General features: G+C 43.1%; 1 non-coding gene across 1 annotated transcript; it reads left to right on the top strand.

The window, feature by feature from the left end:
* Positions 1-12,972: 12,972 nt before the first annotated feature.
* Positions 12,973-13,079, top strand: LOC136216076 (small nucleolar RNA R71). The gene has a single exon (XR_010683070.1). It is a non-coding gene; the product is annotated as a small nucleolar RNA R71 (small nucleolar RNA).
* The last annotated feature ends 10,467 nt before the right edge of the window (positions 13,080-23,546 follow it).

Below are 23,546 nucleotides of genomic sequence, written 5' to 3'. Positions count from 1 at the left end.
TACGGTTTTAGGACGGTTTTTAGGTTTATTTGGCTAATAAGCGAGTAATTCTCGCATTTAAATGCTTTTGTGTGAGTTAGTTAGAAATTGGAAACATTCTATTTACTTTTCGTTGTCTAGGCTCGTTTTGTGATCAATTTAGGCAAATACGGCCGAAATAACATGCATATTAGAATTCCGTTATCTTTTGAAGCTAATTGGTCCGTCAAAAGTCGCACCAAACGAAGCGTTTGCTCAAAATAAGCGATTGACGGATCAATTTGGCTTTTGGACTAATGTTTTCTGGAGTTTTTATGCGTGTGCAGGTGTAAGTTCGGACGAAAAAGGGTTTGGAAGTCATCCGGCTCGGATCGAGCGCGCTTCGGGCAAAAACGCTCGGTGAGCAGGGCCCCCCGGGCCATTTCTGCTCGCCGAGCAGGCCGCCAGAGGCCTGCTCGGCGAGCAGGGGCTGCTCGTCGCAATCCTGCGCGGCGAGCAGACCTGCGGGAATTGGTCAAAAAGACCAATTCCGCCCCCACGAAGCCACGTTCGGCCCCACATCTTCCTACACCAACAAGGACACGAAATTAGGTCAAAATGAGACCCGAGACGCGGCTATAAATAGGAATTTCCAATTGTAAATTAGATATCTTTTGTTTTTGTAATTTTCTTATCTTCCACCTCGAGAAATCCTCTCCACCTCCTCCAAAAACCTTCAAACCTCCATTGAAGACGCCTCCGAAACTCCATTCACCGAGGATTGCTCGAGCTCCATCCTTAAGTCCTAGGAAGACGCCTGCATTGGTTGACAGGTTCCCTGAAAGGGATTTTTCTTCTTTTATAACTTGTTTATCCTATGATACATGCTATGAATCTTAGGCTTATTGTAACTCCGTGACAATGTTCTCCATCTTTGATTAATATAATAGTTTTGTTTCTTCAATTGTTTTAATGCTTTGAATCTTTGTCTTACGCTTTTTTTGATTGGTTTAACTCATTCGATAATCCCAAAATCAAGTTGGCACATATTGCGAGCTGAATCTGACCTAGTCAGTGCCTATAGGATTGACGACCCTATAGAAGATTAAGCCCAAATTACTGAGCCTTAGAGCTAGTTTCGGCCTTACAAGGGAATCACGAACTAGGAACTTCAGGAGGATAGGTCGGGTTAATCGCCTCGAACACAAGTGACTTAGGTTTTAATTCAATTGTTTAAACAATCTATTTCCATTATCATCGTATCCCTCCATGATCCTTTAGATAATTGCATTGACAAAAGATCACTTAGGAGTAGTTTAATTTAATTAGGGGTAGAGTAATTTAGTTAGGGTTAGAATAACTTAGCTAGAATTAGATAACTTAGTCAGAGTCAGATAATCTAGTTAGGATTAGTGCAATTCAACCTAGGAGTAGATTAATTAAACAAAACCAACTCAAACCCCTTAAGCCTAGATAACATTCGAGATCGAGTAGCTTGATACTTTATAGGGGTCAAAAACCCCTATCTTTGGGTACGGTTTTAGGACGGTTTTTAGAGTTATTTGGTTAATAAGCGAGCAATTCTCGCATTTAAATGCTTTTGTGTGAGTTAGTTAGAAATTGGAAACGTTCTATTTACTTTTCGTCGTTTAGGCTCGTTTTGTGATCAATTTAGGCAAACATGGCCGAAATAGCATGCATATTAGAATTCCGTTATCTTTTGAAGCTAATTGGTCCGTCAAAAGTCGCACCAAACGAAGCGTTTGCTCAAAATAAGCGATTGACGGATCAATTTGGCTTTTGGACTAATGTTTTCTGGAGTTTTTATGCGTGTGCAGGTGTAAGTTCGGACGAAAAAGGGTATAGAAGTCACCCGGCACGGATCGAGCATGCTTCGGGCGAATTGAGCATCGGCGCGCAGCCCGGGCGCTGCTCGGCGAGCAGCCCAGGCACTGCCCAGCCACTGCCCCAGGCACTGCCCAGGCACCGCCCAGGCACTGCCCAGGCACTGTGCCTGCTCGCCGAGCAGGCCCCTGGAGGCCTGCTCGCCGAGCAGGAGCCTGCTCGGCGAGCAGGAGCCTGCTCGGCGAGCAGGCCGCCAGGCGCCTGCTCGGCGAGCAGGGGCTGCTCGTCGCAATCCTGCTCGGCGAGCAGCCTTTCCTGCTCGGCGAGCAGACTTGCGGGAATTGGTCAAAAAGACCAATTCCGCCCCCACGAAGCCACGTTCGGCCCCACATCTTCCTACACCAACAAGGACACGAAATTAGGTTAAAACGAGACCCGAGACGCGGCTATAAATAGGAATTTCCAATTGTAAATTAGAGATCTTTTGTTTTTGTAATTTTCTTATCTTCCACCTCGAGAAATCCTCTCCACCTCCTCCAAAAACCTTCAAACCTCCATTGAAGAGGCCTCCGAAGCTCCATTCACCGAGGATTGCTCGAGCTCCATCCTTAAGTCCTAGGAAGACGCCTGCATTGGTTGACAGGTTCCCTGAAAGGGATTTTTCTTCTTTTATAACTTGTTTATCCTATGATACATGCTATGAATCTTAGGCTTATTGTAACTCCGTGATAATGTTCTCCATCTTTGATTAATATAATAGTTTTGTTTCTTCAATTGTTTTAATACTTTGAATCTTTGTCTTACGCTTTGTTTGATTGGTTTAACTCATTCGATAATCCCAAAATCAAGTTGGCACATATTGCGAGCTGAATCTGACCTAGTCAGTGCCTATAGGATTGACAACCCTATAGAAGATTAAGCCCAAATTACTGAGCCTTAGAGCTAGTTTCGGCCTTACAAGGGAATCACAAACTAGGAACTTCAGGAGGATAGGTCGGGTTAATCGCCTCGAACACAAGTGACTTAGGTTTTAATTCAATTGTTTAAACAATCTATTTCCATTATCATCGTATCCCTCCATGATCATTTAGATAATTGCATTGACAAAAGATCACTTAGGAGTAGTTTAATTTAATTAGGGGTAGAGTAATTTAGTTAGGGTTAGAATAACTTAGCTAGAATTAGATAACTTAGTCAGAGTCAGATAATCTAGTTAGGATTAGTGCAATTCAACCTAGGAGTAGATTAATTAAACAAAACCAACTCAAACCCCTTAAACCTAGATAACATTCGAGATCGAGTAGCTTGATACTTGCAGAAATAAATCCTGTGGACGATAACCTGGACTTAAACCGGAAATTTATTACTTGATAACGACGGGGTACACTTATCCCTTAGTGAGGTTTCGCAAGAAACCGCATCAAGTTTTTGGCGCCGTTGCCGGGGATTTATTTCTTCTGCAATATCGAACCAAAGGTTGATTTGTTAGTTTAGGCATTCATTGTGAATATCTTTGTTTATATCGTTTATGCTTGTTGATATATGATTTCTTTATACGTTTCTATACTTGTTCATATCTGTATACTGTTACTTATCAACTTTTGTGCTAGAACTTCACTTTTTCTCAGCGTTCTCTGATCAATGAATTGGCAAGAAAGAGTCGATTGGCAAGCTCAAAAGTTTACTATCCCATCAAGACGATACATTCATGCCCTGGAGAATGAGGCTCCCAATCCCTCCATGGCCGAGTTAAATAAGAAAATGGATATCTTGATGGAGAAACTGAGCCTCAACACCAATGAAAGTGTAAGTTTTGTGGGTAATCACCAAAGGTACAATTCTAACCCCAATTATTATAGCTTTTATGATAATAATTGGAGGAGACCTCAACACTCAAATCTGTCCTACGGGAACCCTAACATGTTGAGGCCTCCAAATAGGTTTGTTAATGAGCACAGGGAAAACGAATTGGGAATGTTCCCTTACGAACAAGCAAGCCAAGTTCCTCCACAACCCTCTAGCTCACGAGATGAAGTGCTGTCCCTTTTGAAAGGAATATCAGCCCGACTTACAATCAACGAGAAGGTTTGCAAGGACTTGAGCAACCAATTGGCTCAAATAAACCAAGAGATGCAAAAGCAACCCCGAGATGCTCTCCCATGCATAAAGGAAAACATAGAAATCCCACAAAGGGAATCAGTTCAAGCCATCTCCTTGAGGAATGACAAAAAGGTAGAACCAAGTCCACTATCACATGCATCACTCGAGGTAAGTGAAGAACCGGAAGCGGTAAGCAACCCCGGTTCAAAATCTGAAATTCTAAATCATGTGGTAGAGATAAAAGATCAAATCAAAACTTGTGTATCTCAATTACCTTTTCCTCAAAAATTAGAAAAGTTTAGGTTTGTTTCATGCTCAGAAGTTTTCATTCTCTTCGACCTGCCAAGAGAATCCAAAAGGGAGCAAACCAAACTTTTTCATAATATGTTTAAATTCGGCCTCCTACTTTCATTAAACTTATTAGAGGCTCTTAATCCGTTTTGTAGGTACGGATTATTTATTCAGGAATTTGAATTCCTAACGCGAGTAGAAGCATACACCTAGGCGGGAATTCTATGTCGAGCTCGCCGACTATAACGTAGCGCTTCTTGGGAGGCAACCCAAGTTTTAATAAAACTTTTCAGGTTTGTTTAGATTATACATTGATCTTTTAGTTTAGTCTTTTTAGTTTTCTTTTACGTTTTTTTTAAAGTGTTCGTTTAAAAAAAAAAAACAAAATAATAATAATAATAAAAAAATAATAATAATAATAAAAAATAAATCATTAAATAAATAAATATTTTTTTTGTTTAGTTTTATTTTATTTTATTTTATTTTTTTATTTTTTATTTTTTATTTTTTTTAAGTTTTCAGGTTTTAAAAAAAAATTTGGCCCCAGGAGGCCCAGCTCGCCGAGCAGGGCCAGCGCCCAGCCCGCCGCTGGGCGCTGGCGCCTAGCCCGCCGCTGGGCACTGCGCCAGCCTGCCGCTGGCCGCTGGGCACTGCGCCCAGCCCGCCGCTGGGCACTGCTGCCCAGCGACGGTGCTAGATTATCTGACTCTGACTAAGTTATCTAATTCTAGCTAAGTTATTCTAACCCTAACTAAATTACTCTACCCCTAATTAAATTAAACTACTCCTAAGTGATCTTTTATCAATGCAATTATCTAAAGGATCATGGAGGGATACGATGATAATGGAAATAGATTGTTTAAACAATTGAATTAAAACCTAATTCACTTGTGTTCGAGGCGATTAACCCGACCTATCCTCCTGAAGTTCCTAGTTCGTGATTCCCTTGTAAGGCCGAAACTAGCTCTAAGGCTCAGTAATTTGGGCTTAATCTTCTATAGGGTCGTCAATCCTATAGGCACTGACTAGGTCAGATTCAGCTCGCAATATGTGCCAACTTGATTTTGGGATTATCGAATGAGTTAAACCAATCAAACAAAGCGTAAGACAAAGATTCAAAGTATTAAAACAATTGAAGAAACAAAACTATTATATTAATCAAAGATGGAGAACATTATCACGGAGTTACAATAAGCCTAAGATTCATAGCATGTATCATAGGATAAACAAGTTATAAAAGAAGAAAAATCCCTTTTAGGGAACCTGTCAACCAATGCAGGCGTCTTCCTAGGACTTAAGGATGGAGCTCGAGCAATCCTCGGTGAATGGAGCTTCGGAGGCGTCTTCAATGGAGGTTTGAAGGTTTTTGGAGGAGGTGGAGAGGATTTCTCGAGGTGGAAGATAAGAAAATTACAAAAACAAAAGATCTCTAATTTACAATTGGAAATTCCTATTTATAGCCGCGTCTCGGGTCTCGTTTTGACCTAATTTCGTGTCCTTATTAGTGTAGGAAGATGTGGGGCCGAACGTGGCTTCGTGGGGCGGAATTGGTCTTTTTGACCAATTCCCGCAAGTCTGCTCGCCGAGCAGGAAAGGCTGCTCGCCTAGATAGTAGATTAATGCAATTCAACCTAGGAGTAGATTAATTAAACAAAACCAACTCAAACCCCTTAAGCCTAGATAACATTCGAGATCGAGTAGCTTGATACTTGCAGAAATAAATCCCGTGGACGATAACCTGGACTTAAACCGGAAATTTATTACTTGATAACGACGGGTACACTTATCCCTTAGTGAGGTTTTGCAAGAAACCGCATCAATACTTGCAGAAATAAATCCTGTGGACGATAACCTGGACTTAAACCGGAAATTTGTTACTTGATAACGACGGGGTACACTTATCCCTTAGTGAGGTTTCGCAAGAAACCGCATCAAGCATGCGGTGTATTATTTGAGTAAGAAATTCCTGGAGTACGAGCTCAAGTACAACATGATCGAAAAGACATGCATGGCAGTAGTATGGTTGACAAAGAAACTGCGGCACTATTCCTGGAGTGCGGCACAAATCGAAATCTCTCCACCGGGTGATGAAAGGCGGCCTCGGTACTCTCGGTCGAGATCGAGACCGGCTGGGAAGAATACGCCTCTCATACGCCCACACCTGCGGTAAAAACAAGGATTAGGAGTATGAAAGACGCAAAGAAGATAAGACGGGCAAGTCAAAAAGGCGTCGCGTACCAGCAAAGCGAAGGTGTAACCACCGAAATCCTTGCACTTCCGGCAAGTCAGATCCAAAAACTTGTAGAGAAAGGCTAAGCCTGCCCCCGCCCAATCATAGGAAGCCGTCGCATCCAGATCGCTGAGTGCCTGAATGAGACCCGCGTGTACCTTCCCGCCCTTCGTGTGGAAAATTGTCTCACTCAGAGTATATACCAAGAAACTACGAACCGCCAAGTCGGTATCGTCAGTCTCGTAAAAATCTCACCGACTCAAAAGGCTCGCGGTGGAAATAAACTTCGCCGGAGTAGATGTGGCGCATGGGCGAACTCCCGGTCCAATCAAAGCAGCGAGCCTAGCGAGGTCGACCCGTGGTCGTATCATATCAAAATGAAAGGGAACGGGAGTGCTGTTCCCTCGTAATCCTGTCAACAGTGAAAAATCTATGGGCGAGATGGTCATCTCCCCGAAAGAAAGGTGGAAAGTGTGGGTCGAGTCAACCCACCGCTCACATAAGGCGCATAAGCCAAAGCGGTCGCATACCCCGTTGGTGCGGGGCAACGCTGCAATAAAAGGCTCGAAGCCCAACTCGCGCACGCGGGCTCTCGCCGCGGCGCCCAGCCTAGCATACCACGAGTGAATCTCGGCGGTGGTCCCAGAAATCTCAATAAACTAGAAAGAACAAGACAAGAAAATTTAAATACAGTTCCTAAAGCATGCAATCAATGAGGACGTGTTAAGACTAGGCATTCTTTCATTATCTAACCTAGAGACATCTGGTCAATTAGGGCCAACTGTCTGTAAAAGTCTCTCCCTTAGGGTCGCTCATGTAAGGTTTAGTTAATTCTTTAATCCACTCTCGTCCGCATTGACAAGGAGCATAGATTAAGTTTACTATTCATGTGCATTAGTTAAGTTTTCACTATTCACGTTTTTTTACTATTCACGTGCACTATTCACGTGCATTAGTTAAGTTTTCACTATTCACGTTTCTACTATTCACGTGCACTATTCACGTTTTTACTATTCACGTGCATTAGTTAAGTTTACTATTCACATGCATTAGTTAAGTTCTCACTATTCACGTGCATTAGTTGAGTTGTCACTATTCACGTTTTTACTATTCACGTTTTTACTATTCACGTTATTTTACTGTTAGCATGCATAAATTCGTAGTGTCACTATTCACATGCATATAGCGCGCATTCTCACACAGAAATAAACAAGTGTTACTTGTAAGTGAAGAGATTCATGTTTTCTAGCTAAAGTCCTCTAAGGCAATCTAAAGGTTAGCATGCAAATCATGTTCGGATAGGAATGCTAAAGCCTAGAGTTTGAATCAAATAAAAGTGAGAAATTACTTACCTCGCTGCAGCGTGTCCGGCTCAGATGCGTTGTAGGGTCGTGGAAGGGATCCACTCTATCTAGGTTTACGTAAACCTCGTCCATGCCTCTAGTGCCATCCCATTCATCTAAATCCATCCCGAGAATAATCCCAAAATCAAAGTCTAGAGAGAGAAAGAAGGGAGAGAAGGTGTGGGGTTGAAATGAAACCCCACCACCTTATATAGTAAGAGGGAATGACATTCCCGTGAATAGTGAAAAAGGTACGATTTGACATAAAGGTAAAAAGTTAATAATTAATTACTAGGCGCACAGACCTCCGATTCGCAGTCCGTTTCAGCCTGCATTTCTCCCAGACAGCAGCCAATATTGTCAAGATATGAACTCCAGACAACAGTCAATTTTTACAGAACAGTGACACCAGTCAAAATACAGACGACAGTCAACAGAAAAACAATCATTAGTCTAGATCATTTCAGACTAAAACGTGTCCCCATTAAACCCCCGAGATGATAGCTCCAGTGAGAAAATACAGACAATGGTGTTTTAAAAGAATTCAGAATCGTTAGAAAGAACCTTTTTGCCCTTGAGCCACCTTACCTACGGTTCACGACCAAAGTAGCTTTTTAGCCATCTTACCTACGGTTCACGACCGAGGTAGCTTTTTAGTCATCTTACCTACGGTTCACGACCGAGGTAGCTTTTTAGCCATCTTACCTACGGTTCACGACCGAGGTAGCTTTTTAGCCATCTTACCTACGGTTCACGACCGAGGTAACTTTTTAGCCATCTTACCTACGGTTCACGACCGAGGTAGCTTTTTAGCCATCTTACCTACGGTTCACGACCGAGGTAGCTTTTTAGCCATCTTACCTACGGTCCACGGCCGAGGTTGCGTTTGAGTCATTCTTACCCATAGTCAACGTACGCTAGATTCCGAGAGAAAAACATCCACCGACGGCCGATTCAGAGGCGAGGATGGAAAGAATTGGAGAACGACACCGGAACGCGCAGCGCGAAGGTCAGGTATGCTCCCTCCTACTCTTTACGTGTCTTTTACTTTTATATGTTTTACATTGCATGTGTTATGTTAGCAAAAAACGTTTTCAAAACACACACATCACTGTCAAAATAGAAAAGTAGAGGCAACTGTAGACACCGAGTCGGAGGACCTGTGACGAAAACCTGAAAACAAGACGGTTAAAGCGATTGATTCCGGAAGTTTCGAAAAAATAAAATAAATAGTTACAGTGGGTCGCTGCTGTGATGTGCGTAGTGCGAGTGCTTAGCGGCGGCCGACGCGTGTTCGACGACAGTCGGACACCCGCTCGACGATGCAAAGCGCGCGCTCGACGCTCGGCGGTCACAACGCGTGGACGCCCGACGGCGTAGAACGCGAGCCCGACGGCGTAGAACGCGAGCCCGATGGCGCGGAACGCGAGCTCGACGGCCGCGGGGGCATGCACGCCCGACGGTGCGAGACGCGCCCCAACGGCCGTTGGGCGAGCGCCCAACCGCGTCGGGCGGACGCCCAACGACAGTTGGGCGCGTGCGCCCAACCTCGCGTTGGGCGCTCGCCCAACGCTGTTGGGCGGCCGCCCAACCCTTTGGACGACGCCCGATTTTACTCGGGCGTCGCCCATTGGTCCGGGGACCCGTTTGCCTATAAAAGGCACAGATCCCCATGCATTTTGGGGGAGGAGAATTTTGGAGCCTTTCTCACTCTAAACATTTTTAGAGAGAGAAAGTGATTTTTTTGAGAAAAATATTTTTTTCTCAAAAATTCTGAATTTCCCAAAGTTAAATTTTTACTAAAAAACCGGAAAATCACGACTCGTGGAATCAATCGGCTTCGACTGTCAGATACCGAACTTGAGGTATTATCCGAGGACTAGACTCGTTTTATTTTATTTAATTTATTTCTTTTCCTTTATTTATTTTTATGCTATAATTTTATTTATTTTGTCATTTATTTATTTATCACGTTTTATTTAATTTTTCGTATTTATTTAATTCCCGTCTCGTGTTGAATAAAATTCGGTTTTGCTTTAAAATAAAAAACCTCGTGTTGATATCCCAATACGAACCGTGATCCGATAAAAAGGTAGTTCGGGTGTTAGAAACGTTGTAATTATAAGTTTTAATTTAAAAGAATTTCCGAATAATGTTTTAAAATAAAAACGTTGTTTTAGGAATTTCCGTTATTGACTATGATCCATTTTTGGTAGTTCGGAAGTCCAAAACGATTGAATTAGACTTAATTTAAAGCTTTTGAATAAATCTGGAAACAATTGGAGTGCTGCTGTAATTTTCCGTTTCTGTCACTAATTGCTGTTTACCGACGGATTTTTCATCGGTAAATCTGCCAAAACGTAAAAAATGTCATTTCAGTCCATTTTTCTTAACTTTTAAGCTTTTAATCCTTAATATATATATGTATAGTTATGTAATATATATTTTCAAACCATTTTAGATATTTAGTGTATATAATTATTTAAAATCATTTTCATTGTGAATAATCGAATATTTTGAACCATTTTCTCAAAAGAATTTGTACAAAATAAAATGGACTTGTATGTTTAACCACATTTTCTTACTAAAGGTTTTTATCTCAAACGTTTTCAAACACTTGAGTCGTTCCAACGGCGATTCGAGTAAACTTCACCAATCGGGGTTTTAAAATGCACCTAAATCGTTCCAACGGCGATTAAGGTGCGAACCACGTAAATAAACTCGTTTTGGGGGGAAATAAGTTAGCATAGAATAAACACACAGCATGACATTTAAATAAGGTTGTAAATAAATCACTTCTTTCTTCCCCCTTCTCTGTGTATGTATAATATAAATGGGTGATTCTTTACTAATGTGGCTTTTCAATAATATATGCTCAAAACGGTTTCCAAAAAGAGAAAGAAAAGGTTTCAAATGAATTTTAAACTTAAAGAAGTATACGATTAGTCCGTTATCGCCTAACATGCTGAGTAGGAGGCCGATGGTTCATAACCGGGCGATGTCGGGGTGCCTAGTAGCCTTTCTCCGGAAAGGAGCTAGCCTTCTCGGCTCGTACCTAAGTTTCCCGAACCCACACTGGTCTCCCGCAAGGGATCGGTGTTCATTTTCCCATTCGTGGGTGGCGACTCTTCCATATCTCCGAGCTCCGGTCCTGCCGAGCAGCTTGATTCCACGATTGGTTGCTTTCGGCACCAATCACCGCTTACGTCGCCATGAGGTGTCCACCCCCCAGTCCGCCCGGGAGATTAGGCCGCGGCACCTCGTCTAACAATTACGATACTAGGATTAATTCCTTTTAAGTCTGAAATTTGCCATCCCATACTTCCTATCCTATTTCTAACAACTTCTTTCAATTTTTCTTCTTGATCGTTTGTTAATTTGTTAGAAATAATTATAGGTAGAGAATCGCCTTCTCCCAAGAAAGCGTACCTCAAATGACTGGGTAACTCTTTAAGTTCTAATTTAGGGGGTGTTACAATTGAAGGCGGAACTGGTCCATCTTCTCGAATCAAAGGCTCTGGGTCCTTATCTTCTAATTCCTCACCTATTATAGGTTCAATTATTTCTTCACTCTGAATAACATCATTGACACATTCCTCGACTAAATCAAGTTTCATACAAGCGAATTCCACCATAGGGTATTTCATCGCTTTGTTCATATTAAACTCGATCTTATCTTCTCCTATCCTTAAAACTACCTTCCCTTCCGACACATCTACTAGAGCGCGTCCCGTGTTCATAAACGGTCTACCAAAAATTAAAGGGCAATTTACATCATATGCAAAGTCTAATATAATAAAATCGGTAGGAAAAATAAATTTATCGACTTTGACCAAAACATCTTCAATTATACCATATGGCCTCTTAGTGGTTTGGTCCGCTAATTGCAAAACCATATTGGTACGTTTGATATCTTCTTCTAAACCTAACTTGTTAAAAATAGACAATGGCATTAAGTTTATACTTGCTCCTAAATCACAAAGACAACTTGGGAATTCAATATCTCCTAACTTACATGGAATAGTAAAACATCCGGGATCTTTGAGTTTAGTGGGCAAATTACTTGATACTATTGAACTACAGTCTTCAGTTAACGAAATGGATGAAATTCCTTCCCAACTGATTTTCTTCGAAATCAAATCTTTTAAAAACTTACCATAGTTAGGAATTTGTGTGATTGCATCCATGAATGTTAAATTGATATGCAAATTTTTAAGTTTATCCAAAAACGTTAAAAGTTGTTTATCATAGTCCTTATTTCGAACTTTGTGCGGAAAAGGTGGTTTGGGTACAAAAGTTTTGGTACTTGTGTCAAATGGTGAACTATTTGTGTTTAAGATATCTTCTTTGGATTTTGATAAATCAGTTCCTGGTAATGTTGCATCTTTGGGCATTTTAGGCCCTTGATAATTTTTCCCTGAATGAAGAGTGATAGCCTTCGCCTGCTCTTTCGGATTTTCTTCCGTATGGCTGGGAAGACTTCCCTCTTTTCGAGATGGAATTGATTTAGCAAGTTGACCAATTTGAACCTCCAAATTATGGATGCTAGATGAGTGGTTTTTAATAAGCTGATCGAATTTATTTTTGATCTGTTTAAAACCATCGTCGTGATTACTTATTTTTCCACTGATAGCATCTATAAACTTGTCGATTTTAGAAGATAAAGTGCTAATCGTATCTCTTGACTGATTTTGATAATTAGTAGTACGATTTTGATTAGCACTTGCATTATTGTTACTGTTATCTTTCCAGTTAAAGTTAGGATGATTCCTCCATCCAGAATTATAAGTATTAGAATAAGGATTATTAGTTTGGTTTTGCCCTTGGACAAAATTTACCTGTTCGATCTCACTCATATTTTCGTAATCCACATCCGTTTGGATTGGATTACCATTGGTATCGCGTGGTGCCATAAATTTGTCAATTTTGTGCGATAAAGCAGAAAATTGGGCTTGTAGCATCGCGATTGGATCAAGTTCAACTATACCTTTAACTGATGGTGTGGTTGAGGATGATGGTTTTGCCACCGGCATATGTCCACGTTCTGCGGGCCACATACTGCTGTTGATTGCCATTTCCTCCAAAAGTTCTCTCGCTTGGGCTGATGTTTTCTTCATAAATAGCCCTCCCGACATAGCATCTAATGAACCCCTAGTTGTAGGATTTAGTCCATTGTAGAATGTTTGCATTAAAAGTTCAGCGGGTAATTGGTGGTGTGGGCATAAACGTTGAAGTTCTTTAAAACGTTCCCAAGTTTCATAAAGAGTCTCATTATCATTTTGAGAAAAAGATGTCAACTCTTTTATGACTCTTGCGGTTTTTGCTAAAGGAAAATATTTCGATAAAAATGCTTGGGCTAATTGTTCCCAAGTGGCAAAAGTTGCGGCTGGCATAGAAGTTAACCATTCTTTGGCTCTATCCTTTAAAGTGAAAGGAAAGAGGCGAAGTTTGATTGCTTCTGCAGTCACATCTGGGATTTTAAAAGTGTCACAAATTTCAAGGAAATTTGTTAAATGGGTGTTAGGATTTTCGTTAGGTAACCCGTAAAATGTTACATTATTTTGCAACATATTAAGCAAAGCTGGCTTAATTTCAAATTGGTTTGCAGTGATTCTGGGTCTAACGATACTATTGGTCACACCGGCCACACCTGGCCTAGCGTAATCCATAAGTGTTGGTGGGTCTGCCATTTTTTCTGGCTCGGTATATGTTTTTACTGGAGTCTTATTTTTGTTTTTCTTGTTTTTCTTGTTCTTCCTAATGGTTTTCTCAATTTCTAGGTCTATAGGGTCTGGTACAATGCCTGAACTTCGAGAACTGCGCATGAACCTGAAATCTTGCACGAACCGAAACTACCTACAAAACAAAATTTGAAAAGAAAAAATAAATAAATTAGTAAATGAAAATTATAAAATTATAAAAGTTAAAATAAGTATGTTTAAACCTAGATTCGAAATAAAACACGAAAAATTTAAAACTTTATCAAAAATTTTGGCGTTCCCCGGCGACGGCGCCAAAAACTTGTTGAGCGATTTCCGCAAGTGCACGGTATACGCTTGTAGTAATAAAAGATATCGAACCCACAGGGAACGCTTTTTAACTAAAACTTTATTTAATTCAGTTTTATTCACGTCTTTAGGTTTAACAAAAGAAAATCGTTTAATTGATTGTATTGGTTTGGGTAAATTAGGATTAGATAGAAATATTATATCGAGTTTAGAGAACAGTTCCGTCTTGAGATTTTGATTACAAGACAGATACTTCCGTAATTGGAATAAATAGAAGGTATAAAACTTATTTTCATAAAGCAAAGAAAACAACTTTAACTTTGTAAAGATTATGGACATGTAACAATATAGTGATTTATTCAATTAACTAGCTTTGAACCGTAGAAATCTCTCTGGATCGGAGCAGATTGCTACCTTAATCAAACTAGTATTTTATGTCTGATAAGCCGCGATCAGCGATCATATCGTCCATAAAAACTACATCTGTCAAGTGTTCAACAAAGTTCTTATATGAATAAGATGGAATAGAACGTTTTAATAAAAACACCAATTTATCATTTTGAAAATCATTTTGTCAGAACAATATCAAAATAACAACAGAAAGAATGTATTGAATAAAATAAATATATCATTAATGAAATGTGAATCTTCACAAGTTAACAGAGAAGTAGAAACTTGGAGAGCATTGCAGCGAAACCTTTGAGATCCGGGTTGTCAATCTTTCCCTCAAACTCCGCAGGTGCGTCAAACCTCATACGCTTCAGCCGTTAATCCTTCTCGCTGAATCTTCGGAATAGAGACTGGTCAGTCCACTACCAGAATGAAAACTTGTCTCTGATCTACCTTTGAAACTAAACTAATACTGTGTTTATAACTAATCTAATAACAACTTGTGTACAGCAAGTTTGTTTACACAGAAATGAAATCTAACTTTCTGACTCATTTCTGAGTCAGAGTTTCTTCAACATAACAACTCTCTAATTTCTCTAACTATTTTCCAACATCTCAATTTCTGAAATGGATCACTTATTTATAGTTGTTGAAGGGTTGTAAATGATGGGTCGTGTCCGTTGGTGAAGGGTCGCTTTTATCCAAACGAACAGACGCGTTTTTTGGATTTAAACATGTGAAAATTGTGCAGAATTCTTCGCTGTCTCATATGAGATTCCAAAAATCTCATATGAGATTCTGAAAATCTCAGTCGCGACAGGGGGTGCAGGGGCGAGTTGAAAATTGCATTTTTCCGGAATTTGGCTTTCGTAAGTCGCGACTGAGATTATGAAAATCTCAGTCGCGACAGAGAGTTATCTCCCTATCTCTCGACTACTTCTCGTCCTCCTTGAGCGTTCTTCTAACTGATATGCATTCTCGGTACGTTTTTTAGGTTTTTCCTCCATTTTAACTCCGTTTTAGCTCCTATTTAGATTTAACCAAATAATTAAGTACCTTGCATCAAAGAAGTAAATAAAGACGTAAAAGTATTCCAAATGAATATAATTAACACGAATTCAATGTAAATTTAACGTATTTATATATGATATTTTAGGTATATTTTGGGCTTAACATCATCCTAAGGGTTTTAATCCCATTTTCCTTGAAGAAGAAGAGCTAGTCTCCTCACATTCCTTAGAGGCTAAATTAAGGGTTTGATTAGTAGTCATACAAACAGGAAGAGGTTGCTGCTCAAAATGAGTATCCTCAGAGTTTTCATCGAGCAATTCGCTGATATCTTATTGACTCATGCTAAAACCCAAAAGTATAAATACGAAGAAAATAAAGAGAAATCTTTGAAAAGAAAATAGAAACACTTACATGAGAAAATCTTGAAAAATAATTGATGGGTGAATGCCTACGAAAAGAAGGACATGAACTCTGTTGGAAATTGTCAGAAAATGCTGAGGAAAGAAAGATATAATGAAAGAGGAAGCAGGAGAAGATTTATATGGGTATTGACATGACCTTTTAAAAGAAAGGAAGTGTGATGCTTCGAAAAAAGAGAAAATGCAATGACGTGTACACACATGATAGGTGTGGAAAACTACGCCTGCTAGAGGGTCATTAAAGGGCTGTTTGGTCCTTTATAGGGCTTCTGATAACTTCCGGATTTATCACTGGAGCAAATATATGATAATATGGGAAGAGAAGGAGCCTATATTGTTATGCCATGCCACTGGGACCATATTAAGATACGCCACATAGGCGAGATACAACGAAATGAGTTGGATGAGAAGGATCCGCCAACTCATCTCCATTAATGTGTATCTGTCATCGTATCTCTCTTGACGGTTTCAGAGAAAATCAAAGAATGTCTTTATATTTTCCTTAAAAAGGAATGAATCTACTTAAATGGCAATTAATGATCATTAAGAGAAGTAATTATATAACCGTTCAATTAAAGCACCATTAATGTATAAATACTCTAGTTTTAGAGTGTTTGAGGTATGTTAGTTAACTTCCACAAAACTGTTATTATCCATTTTCTTATCAAATCTCATACTGACTTTAATATCGGAGTGTCTCTAATCGAACCCAGCAGACATCTTATAGAGAATGGATTACTATCAAGAAAGATTTGTACAATTATCAAACACTAGGATTTAAAATATTCTAATATATAAAAAGATACTTTTTTTTAATGGTACAAAAAGATACTTTTAATATATAACATAATCAAAAGGCTTTTATAATTAAGTGCAAATAATTTTTTTTTATTTTAAGAATATTATTAAGTGTTTGGAAATTACATCTTGATGCACATGAAACAATGGAGGAAGGTTTTCAGGGTTTGATTGGATGAAGAGTAGAGAAAGGTAAATAAAAGAAGGGTAGGGAAAGGTAAAGAATGGGAAGGAAGGGTAATTTCTAACCCTTCAAAACCAACTGAATTGGAGAGTTGAAAATTGGATAGAATTTCTTAAAAAAAACCTTCAAAACCCCTCCATTACCCTACCCTTCTAATTTTTTTTTACTAACTAACCATTTTCCTCTCCTAAACAAGGGTTTCTATCAACCCTTACCAACCCTTCCCATATTAACCCCCTCTAAACCCCTATCCAATCAAGCCCTTACTGTCAAAATGAAGGATTAGCAACAAATCGATCTCCCTTAGCTAAATGTCACGGGGTCAGACTTTTCACGCAGAGGCAACTCCCGTGCGGCACCTCAAGTTGGGCCAAAGTCCTTGAGGTCAGCCTGTCGTCTCCGTGCTTGACTGGTTTTTGCCCTCCCATGGGCTCATCAGGGGAGCGAGACCAGCTCCCGAACCAGTTTAGTGCCTAGATGTACACCCTTCCGAAGATAGGATGCAATCTATATAGCACGTACTCTTCCTTAATGCTAATCCTGCACCCGACATTTCAAGTTCAACCAGCAAGCATCCGCTCTGTCTGCGCATCACGAACTTCGGTCGTGATATGCTCCCCCACTCAATTCGTGCAACGTCCTCGTGCACGACTTTTTCTACACCAGGATCAGTGTGCAGATTCCCTGCCTGCTCGTGTTTCGCACTTCTCTTGGCGAAAACACCCACTTCCGACACCCCCTCGAGTTGGGCAAGGACTCTGAGGCTTAAGGTGCGAGCGGCTCCCGCGTTCGCTCAGTCCTGTTCTCCTTAGGACCCGGCACCGTGGCTTCCCTAGAGTGCTTGGCGAATTTTTCGCTGCGGTTTCCTGCCTACTCGTGCTCATTCCGTTTCGAGCACACCACTTGCGGTCCCCAACCTAGACTCACCACCGCGACCAACGGAGTGCTTGGCAAACTTCACAGCTAGCACACAACCTGGCTCTGATACCATTTGTCACGGGGTCAGATTTTTCACGCAGAGGCAACTCCCATGCGGCACCTCAAGTTGGGCCAAAGTCCTTGAGGTCAGCCTGTCGTCTCCGTGCTTGACTGGTTTTCGCCCTCCCATGGGCTCATCAGGGGAGCAGGATCAGCTCCCAAACTAGTTTAGTGCCTAGATGTACACCCTTCCGAAGATAGGATGTAATCTATATAGCACGTACTCGTCCTTAATGCTAATCCCGCACCCGACATTTCAAGTTCAACCAGCAAGCATCCGCTCTGTCTGCGCATCACGAACTTCGGTCGTGACATGCTCCCCCACTCAATTCGTGCAACATCCTCGTGCACGAATTTTTGTACGCCAGGATCAGTGTGCAGATTCCCTGCCTGCTCGTGTTTCGCGCTTCTCTTGGCAAAAACACCCACTTCTGACACCCCCTCGAGTTGGGCAATGACTCTGAGGCTTAAGGTGCGAGCGGCTCCCGCGTTCGCCCTCCCATGGGCTCATCAGGGGAGCGGGATCAGCTCCCAAACCAGTTTAGTGCCTAGATGTACACCCTTCCAAGATAGGATGCAATCTATATAGCACGTACTCTTCCTTCATGCTAATCCCACACCCGACATTTCAAGTTCAACCAGCAAGCATCCGCTCTGTCTGCGGATCACGAACTTCGGTGGTGACATGCTCCCCCACTCAATTCGTGCAACGTCCTCGTGCATGACTTTTTGTACGCCAGGATCAGTGTGCAGATTCCCTGCCTGCTCGTGTTTCGCGCTTCTCTTGGCGAAAACACCCACTTCCGACACCCCCTCGAGTTGGGCAAGGACTCTGAGGCTTAAGGTGCGAGCGGCTCCCGCGTTCGCTCAGTCCTGTTCTCCTTAGGACCCGGCACCGTGGCTTCCCTAGAGTGCTTGGCGAATTTTTCGCTGCGGTTTCCTGCCTACTCGTGCTCATTCCGTTTCGAGCACACCACTTAAGGAGAACAGGACTGAGCGAATGCGGGAGCCGCTCGCACCTTAAGCCTCAGAGTCCTTGCCCAACTCGAGGGGGTGTCGGAAGTGGGTGTTTTCGCTAAGAGAAGCGCGAAACACGAGCAGGCAGGGAATCTGCACACTGATCCTGGCGTACAAAAAGTCGTGCACGAGGACGTTGCACGAATTGAGTGGGGGAGCATGTCACGACCGAAGTTCGTGACGCGCAGACAGAGCGGATGCTTGCTGGTTGAACTTGAAATGTCGGGTGCGGGATTAGTATTAAGGAAGAGTACATGCTATATAGATTGTATCCTATCTTCGGAAGGGTGTACATCTAGGCACTAAACTGGTTCGGGAGCTGATCCCGCTCCCCTGATGAGCCCATGGGAGGGCGAAAACCAGTCAAGCACGGAGACGACAGGCTGACCTCAAGGACTTTGGCCCAACTTGAGGTGCCGCACGAGAGTTGCCTCTGCGTGAAAACTCTGACCCCGTGACAAGTGGTATCAGAGCCAGGTTTTGAGCCACAAGTTAAGCCATAAGTTTACCTACAGATTACGAGGGTTTACTGACGAATTGCACTATGTCGGGAAGAAGTGAGGAAACTGAAGTGACCGGGGTGCAGGAGGAACATCCGCGGAAGAGTAAGAGGGGCCGATCCAGGTTGAGGGATGTCATCGTTGATATCAACGGCAGACTAGCAAAGGTAGAGTTTGCTATTGTCGATGGCCAGGAAAAATACGAGGACGTCGAGAAGCGCCTGAGTGAGCTCGAGAGAGATGAGCTTCGGGAAGAGGTGATGACGCTCGTAAAACAGGTCGCCGCTGATGGGGAAGAGCGAGACAGCACACTGGAAGCCTAGGTTGTTTCTCTTCGGCAGGAGCTAGAGAAAGCGCTTGCCGAGATGGTCACAATGAGGGAAGAGTTGACGCTATGCAGGAGGGCGCTTGTGAGCGGAGCGTCAACTTCGGCAATCTCTAGCCCGCAGCGACTAGATGTTCCTAAACCTAAGGCATATGGTGGCGCCAGGAATTCAAAGGAGATAGATAACTTCTTGTGGAGTTTGGAGAAGTACTTTAAGGCACTTGGGTTCGTAGAAGATGGTAAAATGCTTGATGCGGTGCCGTTGTATTTACAAGACTCCGCGATGGTTTGGTGGCGCATGAAAGAACAAGAGATGCGGAGAGGGACTTGCTCGATCAGCACGTGGGAGGAGTTCAAGAAAGCTCTCAAGGTACAATTCTATCCTGAAGCTGGAGAATTAGAGAAAGGGCCAAGTTGAGGCATCTCAAGCAAAGGGGTAGCATTCGGGACTACATTAAAGAATTTTCCGAAATTCTGTTGGAGTTGCCGAATTACCCCCAAGACGAGGCCTACTATTTGTTTTTGGAGGGATTGCAACCTTGGGGAAGGCTGGAGATTCAACGAAGAAATGCCACATATATTCCCACCGCAATTTCGATTGCCGATTCGTTGGTTGAATACAACCGATCGGACAAGAGCAAGGCGAGCCACGACAAGAATTTCAAGGGTAAGAGTGCAGGAGAAGGCTCGTCCAAGACCCCTGCCGCAAAGCCTAAAGATGAGAGCAAGTACGCTCATAGGCCATTCAAGCCGAGGGACGAGAGACGGGACAACAGGCCAATCAAGTGTTTCTTCTGCGAAGGGCCACACAAGGCGAGGGACTGCTCAAAGAAGTCGAAGCTGTCTGCCATGATAGAGGAGCGCGAGCAGATGGAGAAGGAACGGGAAGTTCGTATGGGATCCCTTCAAATCATGAACGCAATCAAGGCTAAGGTGGAAGCACCCAAGACGGAACGCAAGGGGTGACTGTTCGTGGAAGCTAAGATCGGAGGCCGAGTGACCAAGGCACTAGTGGACACCGGTGCAACGAACAACTTCCTCGAAGTCAAAGAAGCCGAGAGGTTGGGTGTGAAGTACACCAAAGAGCGAGGATGGCTGAAGGCAGTAAATTCAGAGGCAAAGTCGATCCACGGTGTAGCCAAGGGAGTCCAAATTCAGCTAGGTACGTGGACAGGCCTTGTGGATTTTTCAATTGTGCCTATGGATGACTATCTGGTAGTGCTTGGCATTAAGTTCTTTGATCGAGTGAAAGCAATGCTGATTCCTTTTGCGGATGCGATGTGCATCCTAGAGGAAGGAAACGCGTGCATGGTGCCGCTTGCACGCGAAAATTTGGGGAAAGCCAAGCAGCTATCGTTCATGCAGTTATCGAAGGGGTAAAGCGCGACAAGCCAACATTCCTTGTGGCAATCAAGGAAGAGGGAAGTGGAGACGTCACACAGGAGATGCCCAAGGAGATTGCCACCGTCCTTGAGGAGTTCGAGGACGTCATGCCACCAGAATTGCCTAAGAGACTTCCGCCGAAGAGGGAAGTCGATCACAGAATCGAGCTGCTGCCAGGGTCGTCGCCACCAGCGGCAGTGCCTTATAGGATGGCACCTCCGGAGCTTGCAGAATTGCGGAGGCAGCTCAAAGAAATGTTGGATGCGGGGCAGGTCCAACCGTCAAAGTCACCTTATGGCGCACCAGTTCTGTTCCAAAAAAAGCACGACGGGTCGTTGCGGCTGTGCATCGACTACAGGGCGCTCAACAAAATTACGGTAAAGAATAAATATCCAATCCCTCTTATTGCCGATCTGTTTGACCAGCTCGGAGGAGCACAGTGGTTCACGAAGCTCGACTTGCGATCAGGCTATTACCAAGTAAGGGTTGCTCTAGAAGACATACCCAAGACGGCATGTGTGATGAGGTATGGCTCTTATGAATTCTTGGTTATGCCTTTCGGACTAACGAATGCACCTGCCACATTTTGCACGTTGATGAATCAAGTGCTACGTCCGTTCTTAGACAAGTTTGTCGTAGTGTATCTTGACGACATTGTGGTGTATAGCGATACTCTAAAAGATCATGTACACCACCTACGACAAGTTTTCCAAGAGCTACGGAAGCACGAATTGTATGTGAAGAAAGAGAAATGTGCCTTTGCTCAAAAGGAAATTCCATTTCTGGGGCACATTGTTGGCGGGGGAAAAATTCGCATGGACAAAGCGAAAATTCAAGCAATTGTTGATTGGGAGCTGCCTAAGAAGGTCACCGAGCTACGATCCTTCCTAGGCCTTGCCAATTACTATAGAAGATTTGTGAAGGGTTATTCCGCAATGGCAGCCCCACTCACCGATTTATTGAAGAAGAGCCAACCGTGGAGCTGGAGCGAGAAGTGCCAAGAAGCCTTTGAGAAGCTCAAGAAGGCAATGACGGAAGAACCAGTCTTGGCACTCCCCGATCACACTAAGGCATATGAAGTACACACTGATGCCTCGGATTTTGCGATTGGGGTGTACTGATGCAAGAGGGACATCCAGTTGCTTATGAGAGCCGAAAGCTCAACGAGACTGAGCGCCGCTATACCGTCCAGGAGAAGGAGATGACGGCGGTAGTGCACTGTTTGCGCCTATGGCGACACTACTTGTTGGGGACGAAGTTCGTGGTCAAGACGGATAATGTGGCCATTAGCTACTTCCTCAACCAAAAGAAACTCACGCCGAAGCAGATTAGATGGCAAGCATTTTTGGTGGAGTTTGATTTCATAATGGAGCACAAGCCCGGTAAAGTAAACCTTGTAGCGGACGCCCTAAGTCGCAAAGGAGAGTTGGCAGCAATCACCACGACAGATTTTCCTTTGGCGGCACAGATCATTGAAGGGCTGGAGCATGATCCGCAAGCAGAAAGTTTGAAGAAGCTGGCGATGGAGGGAAATACTCACCGATTTTGGCTTGATGACGGATTGCTCATTACGAAGGGAAACCGGGTATATGTGCCAAAATGGCAAGGGCTAAGGAGAGCCATTATGAAGGAGTGCCATGATTCAAGATGGGCGGGACATCCAGGGGTTCATCGGACACTAGCGCTCATTGAACGCACCTACTATTGGCCCCAAATGCGGGATGGCGTGGAACTATATGTGAAGACTTGCCTTGTTTTCCAGCAAGACAAGATCGAGCAGGACAAGCCCGCTGGTCTTTTACAGCCCCTACCGATCCCCGAGAAGCCATGGGAAAGCATTTCGATGGATTTCATCACTTGCCTACCAAAGTCCGACGGCTGCAGCAACATAATGGTGGTCGTGGACATATTCAGTAAATACGGGGTGTTCATACCAGTACCGACGAAGTTTAATGCCGAAGACGCCGCAAGGCTATTTTTCAGGTACGTGGTCAAATATTGGGGCATTCCAAAAACCATCGTGAGCGACAGGGACACCAGGTTCACGGGACGTTTTTGGATGGAGTTATTCAAGCTGTTAGGGTCAGAACTGAATTTCTCGAAAAGCTTTCACCCGCAAACCGACGAACAAACTGAGCGGGTGAATCACTTGTTGAAAATATATTTGCGGCATTATGTGGGTGCTAACCAGAAGGATTGGGCAAAGTTGCTTGATATTGCCCAATTCTCTTATAACTTGCAGAAAAGCGAGTCATTGGGGGCAAGTCCTTTTGAGATTGCCAATGGGCAACAGCCAACAACACCCCAAGACCTCGCAGTTGGCTACAAGAGTCCGAATCCCGCCGCTTTCAGATTTGCCAAGGGGTGGCACAAGAAGGCAGAGTTGGCTAAGGCATCCTTAGCCAAGGCGGCCAAGAAAGCTAAGAAGTGGGCCGACAAGAAGAGGCGTCACAGGGAGTTCGGGGAATGAGACATGGTGCTGGTCAAGCTCCTTCCCCACCAAAGCCGAAGAATTGCTAAGCTACATAAGGGCTTAGTGCGGCGGTATGAAGGCCCATTTCCGATTGAGAAACGTGTGGGCAAGATGGCTTACCGAGTGCAATTGCCGACACACTAAGAGATTCATCCGGTGTTCCACGTAAGCTACCTGAAGCCCTACTACGAGGACAAGGAGGACCCTAGCAGGAACGAGTCCCAGAGGCAGCCCACGGCAATCACGACTCAACATGATCGTGAAGTTGAAGAAATTCTTACTCACCGAAGGGT

This window comes from Euphorbia lathyris, chromosome 1 (assembly GCF_963576675.1).
Source record: "Euphorbia lathyris chromosome 1, ddEupLath1.1, whole genome shotgun sequence".
Taxonomy (NCBI): domain Eukaryota; kingdom Viridiplantae; phylum Streptophyta; class Magnoliopsida; order Malpighiales; family Euphorbiaceae; genus Euphorbia; species Euphorbia lathyris.
Note: the sequence above shows the minus strand (reverse complement) of the source record. Positions and strands in the feature narration are given on the sequence as shown.